We start from the raw sequence: 6,000 nt of genomic DNA, 5'->3' as shown, positions 1-6,000 counted from the left end.
CATGGGCTGAAATACAGTTGATAATAGTGCATCACTGTCGGCTGTTGCAGGAGAAAAATAAGAAGAGAGATGAGGCTAGGAAACTTGAGGAAGCTAAATTATTTCAGAAAGATTTGTCAAAATATGCCCTAGAAGGGGCCGAATTGACAAGCAGAGAAGGCCTGGGGATACAGCAAGTAGTGAGTACACCGCAGGCAAATAATCAGCGCCCGGCGAACCAAGGAGGGAATGAGTTCATGCCACAAGGTAGAGGCATAGCCTACAGAGGAAGGGGTGGATTCCAAAACAATCAAGGTGGGTTCCAGAATGTGCAGAATGAGAATCAGAATGTGCAAAGAGGATTTAACTAACGGGGAATAATTAGAAGGTCCCCTCTCGTATGTTGGACTTTTTGGATGATAGGACACATTGCACGTGTATGAGGGAGACAAGGGAATGTACAGAATGGCCAATTCTCAAGAGGGAGGACAGCTTCTCCTCCAGCATATAGCTCACAAGCTAGGGAAGGGTTTTCCCAAGATCAAACAGTGTATCAAACACAGGTGCCGCAAACGCAACAGGCACAGCAACCACAGCAAGCGCAAGTGAATCCACTGCAAGGGCAGTCACAGAACACCCCCATACAGACACACTGGTATCCAAACAATGGACAATTGCTCACTCCTAGAATAGGAGATGTCAATGCGGTGGGAGTAAATCCTTTCATGAGTACAGGGGTTTGCATGTATCCACAATAGGACAGCTCACAGAATGACTTGATGTGTTCAGTACTATCTTTTTTAGTGGACACTGGGGCTACTCGTTCATGTATACGAGAGGGATAAGATTAATTCTCATGAATGCTCAAGGGTTCAGTGGAGCTATGAGTCAAGTTCCTTTTACTGACGAATTACAGGTCTCTATAGGAGAGTGGGATATGTCTGTTCCTTTGTTGTATTCTCGACAGACACCAGTTAACATTTTGGGAAGATATTACTTAACATGACGATTACTTTTACTTAAGAAGGGATAGAGTGTTGCACTCCCGGAATACATTACAGGAGTGTGGGCAAATTTATATTGGCATTCACAGGGCACATGGCTCAGCGATGGGTTCCAGTGGAGCCAGAGGTTTCTCTTTATGGGGTGACCATTCTATTGACGTGGCTACCTGGCTTAATGGGAAAACGATGTGAATACCTGATGAATTTTTGTTTAGACCACAGATACCCATAGATGAATGGGGGGGACGGACTGTCCCTATAGAATTAGGTGTAGCCATAGTGCGAGGGGAAATGGCAATGCTCGAAGGAACAGTTGGCAAGGGCAGGCCATGGAGGTCAGTGATAGCTCTCGAAGAAGGGTTCAGGCTGACTGACATTACTGATGATGACATGTTTAGAAATTAGGCAGTAGTTTGTTTGTGCCTACACCTCTTTGCGCCAAATTTCTGATGTAAATGAATAAAAGTACGTAGTCAAGTTTCTTCAAGTATATTTTCTTAATTTATTTGATATATGTTCTGCCCATATGGATGACACGTGTTTCGGCGTTCCATTGGCGCCTTTTTCAAATCCGGGCTGAATGCAAGCGTAACATGTAATAAAACAAAACACAAAATATAACATATGAAATAGCATTTTAGCATATTTTATAACACATTTAGTAGTTAGAATAGTGACTTAGGCTGTGTAGTATATCCTTTTAGCATTCTCAAATTGCATGAACACCTAAAAGTGCAGCACCTCTTAGTTACCTCAAATGGTTAAAAATAAATCCATTACAGTGACTATGTTAGTTTTTTAAAATTAAATTTGTGCAATCCGAAAAAGAAGTAAGTATGGGATGGCATGGACCTAACAATTTTTGGCTGTCAGAAAAGCATGGAATTTGTTTTCTTACCCTTATTGAATGTAATGCGAATCTCTCTTTCCTTATTTCCGGGAATTAGTTTTTAGTTGAAGTGTATCACGGTAGTTCCAGGGTTAAATCCCACCTAGAACAAATTTGGTTGTTCTGTTATGCTAACATTAGCCTTTTAACCTTCTATCGGATTGAATCTTTATGCATGATTCCCTAGCATATATTTAGACACATTTTAAACTCTAGTAAGCATGACTAGTAACATCTTTCTCATTGCATTTGTGTAAAAAGTGCTATTCATATTTACAATCCTCCAAACGCATTACATATCCTTGGTCTCATGCATTCTGTTACTCTAGCGGTCACTAGGAATTACTTTTTCAGTTACAATGACTGGTAACCGATTTGCTCCCCATTTGTGTTTACCAAAACACCCTTTCGCGTGAGTTTGAAATCTCAACCAAAATATATTTTGTTTATGCCACTCGGCATCAAGCGTGCTGAATTCTACATTGAGCATGCTTGTAGCGGTGGTCTTTCCACCCCTTAAAAGCGCTTACCTACAAAATTCTCTTGCTCATGCCTCAAGCATCGGGGGTCCTGTTTTGGTTCTGGCAAATCCTTGTTCATAAAGAGTTACAGATTGCTAGTCCCTCTTTCCTTTTGTTCATTTACAAAATTCGGCGGCCATACTTTGGGCTGAGTTTTAGTACGTAAGTCCTTTTTTCCTTTTTGATGTTTAAAATGATCTGTTGCATTTGTGTTTAGTGTAACATTGATTTGAATTTAAACTTCCGTATTTATCTTGCGCGGCTGATCTGTTACTTATTATTATGTCCAAATTTACAAAAATTAAAGTTAAAGGAGTAACTAATTTTTCCTTTATATTATGTATACCTAAGACAGTTTCCTGTTGGGAATGGTGCATTATGGTAACTTTAGTTTTCTTCATTGACCATTATTTTCTCACTATATTTTATTAGCATTCTTTTCACAATTTCAGAATGGTGCATTGGGGTACCTGTGGTTTGATGTAAATTTCGCCTCTCTCATCTGTTTAACTTTCATCTGATTAGCGGTTTCGCCTAGGATCTCCCCATGTGTATATCTAAAACATATGATTTAACAGTGCACATTCTTTTCACAATTTCAGAATAATGCATTGTGGTACCTGTGGTTTGATGTTAATTTCGCCTCTCTCATCTGTTTAACTTTCATCTGATTAGCGGTTTCGCCCATATATAGGATCTCCCCATGTGTATATCTGAAGCATATGTTTTAACATTGCAGTATTCAATAATATTTTTCTATGCAACAAATTATAATTGAACAAAATAGAAAACAGGAAAAAAACAGGAAAAAAACATTTTTGTAATTAATGAAAACATTTGCAATATTCATAACAAGAGTCCTGTATATTATCATTTTTTTGGTTTTGTTTCTGCTATTTCTCTGCTACTTCTCCAGCATCACAAAAAGTGAATCATTTCATTGTCTGAATTTAATCCATGTTCCAATGTTTGAAAATGACAGATTAATCTGGCTTCTTCTTGCCTTAAGCAAAGTTCTTGATTTCCTCCTCGTTTGCCCATTTTGATTCTTTTCAGTCCAATGAATCTAATGTCTTTTTTATTTTGCATTTGGTGTTGGTTTTGCCAATGAACAGATAACGGGAGGTTTTTGTCTTGACTTCCTATGGCTGAAATATGTTCTCTAATTCTAGTTCTTAACTCCCGAATGGTGCTCCCAATGTAGAGCAGATTACAGACACATATCACTGCGTAGACCACATGTTTGGATCTACAATTAATTTGTTCCCTAATCTTTGTTTTGACACCTTCTTGGTTCGTAAAAGTAACTGTTTCTTGTAGTGCATAGTGGCACATCGAACAGAAGCCACATTTCCTGAAACCTGACTGTGGTTGTCGTAACCATGTTTGTGATCTTGTTTCTTCTTCCTCCTCTTCGGACATCATAGAAGGACTCAACATGTTTTTCAGAGTTCTGGCTTTCCTATAAATTATTGTTGGATAATCTTGTATGTGTTTCTCGATATGTGGGTCTAGTTTTAATAGATACCAGTTCTTTTTTAGGACTTTTTTAATTTCTTTGTTGTTTGCACAATATGCCGTAATAAAATGAATAGTATCATCTGGTTGTGTACTTTTGCTGCTTTGAGATAATGTTGATTGCCTGGTCATGTTTTTGGCTTTCATTTTTGCAGTTTTAATTGATTTTTGTGAGTATCCTCTGGCCTTAAATCTGTCTGATAACAGTTGACATTCACTCTCAAAATCTGATAATTCTGTGCAATTACGTCGTGCTCTAATGAACTCTCCTTTGGGAATATTGTAGATAACCGGTTTATGGTGGCAGCTAGTCGCATACAATGTTGAATTGACTTCCGTCTCTTTTCTGAATGTTTTTGTGTGTAATTGTCCAGTGGATACAAAGATGGTTAGATCCAAAAAGTTAATTTCCGTTTTGCTGCTTTGCCCAATAAATTCTAGGCCAAATTCATTGTTATTTGCTTGGTTTAGTAAAGACTCCAGTTCTTCCGGTGTACCGTTCCAAATAATTAGTACATCATCGATGTACCTTAGCCATTTGATTATTTTGTTCTTAAACTCAGGTATTTGGTATATATGTAGGTCTTCAAACATTCCCATTACAATGTTGGCAAGGGCTGGGGCATATTTAACGCCCATTGCGACTCCACGTATTTGTCGAAAAAACTGATTGTTGAAAATGAAAACATTGTTCTCTAAAGTTGTCATGAGCATTTCTTTAAGCATGCATGCAGAGTTGAAAAATGACGCAGATCTATTTTTGAAAGTATAGTCCATTGCCTCCAGGGCCAATTCGTATTTAATAGATGTATATAGAGCCTTGACGTCCCATGTTGCTAATAAGTATGTATCTTGCCACTGAATTTCTTCTACAATTTTAATGGCATCTGTTGTGTCTTTCAGATATGCCTGTATTTTAGGTACTCCAGGTCTTATTATATTGTCAATATATTCCGCTATAGGTTCTGTCGCCCAACCTATGCCACTTACAATAGGCCTTCCTTCTGGGATGGTGTCATATTTCTTGTGAACTTTCGGAAGAAAGTATATGGTTGGAATTGTAGGTTTATTTACCCGTAGGTGTGTCTGCTCTTCATCAGTTATTAGTCCTTGCTGGTGCCAGGCATTAATAAGGCTTGTCAAATCTTGTGTTATTTTCGGTATTGGATTTCCTATTAATTTCTCATAACATTCTGGATTTTCCAAGTGGTTCATAGCCATCTTTATGTAATCCACTCTATTCATTATTATAATGTTGCCACCTTTGTCCGCTTCCTTGATAACCAATTGATGATTTGATTGTAATTTTCTTATGGCAAGAATTTCATTTGCTGTAAGGTTTTTGAGATTAGTCTTGTTTTTTATTTGTGGTCTTTTTCTTAAGTAGTATAAATCTTGTGTGACGGCTCTGTAAAATGCGTCCACCATGTTATCTGGTGATAGCTGGGGTGTGAACCTGGATTTGGGTTTCAATTCTTTCATGGAAAAAGGAGTTGGCTGTATTTCTAACTCATGAATGGTTTGATGTATTGGATAGTCTCCTGGTTCTTGTAGGGATCGTAATAGGTGAATACCGCTTAGTTCTTCTATGGTTATATCACTTCTAGTTATGGTTTCAGATGTTTTTTTCCTTTTTTCAACTTGAGTCGCAAAAAATTTTTTAAGTTTTAATTTCCGAACAAATTTGAAAAGATCCACATGTATTTCTATGGGTTCAAACTCAGTTGTCGGGGCGAATGATAGGCCTTTATTCAATACATTAATTTCATCTTCAGTTAGTATTTGGTTCGATATGTTCATCACCAAGTTATTTATTTCTGTTGTTTTTTGGCAGCTTCTTTCGACGCCGCCCGTGTTAATCGTCGATAGGCATCTGAGCCGTCTGGATTTTCTGGGTCCTCCTGATCCTCTCTTACCTCTTCTCCGACTCGTTTCTGTGAGGTGTCTGGTGCTTTGCTGATCTGAAAACGGACTTGTTTCGTCTGAATGTTTCTGTTTCCTTGTTTGTATCTTTTGATTTGATTTAGAAATCCTTGTCCCTTCGTTTTTGCAGTTCCTAATACTGTTTCCACGTCATTCTCATTTTCGG

Source organism: Ambystoma mexicanum, chromosome 12, assembly GCF_040938575.1.
Source record: "Ambystoma mexicanum isolate Mex_15411 chromosome 12, UKY_AmexF1_1, whole genome shotgun sequence".
Classification (NCBI taxonomy): domain Eukaryota; kingdom Metazoa; phylum Chordata; class Amphibia; order Caudata; family Ambystomatidae; genus Ambystoma; species Ambystoma mexicanum.
The sequence above is the reverse complement of the archived record's forward strand: the minus strand, read 5'-3'. Positions refer to the sequence as shown.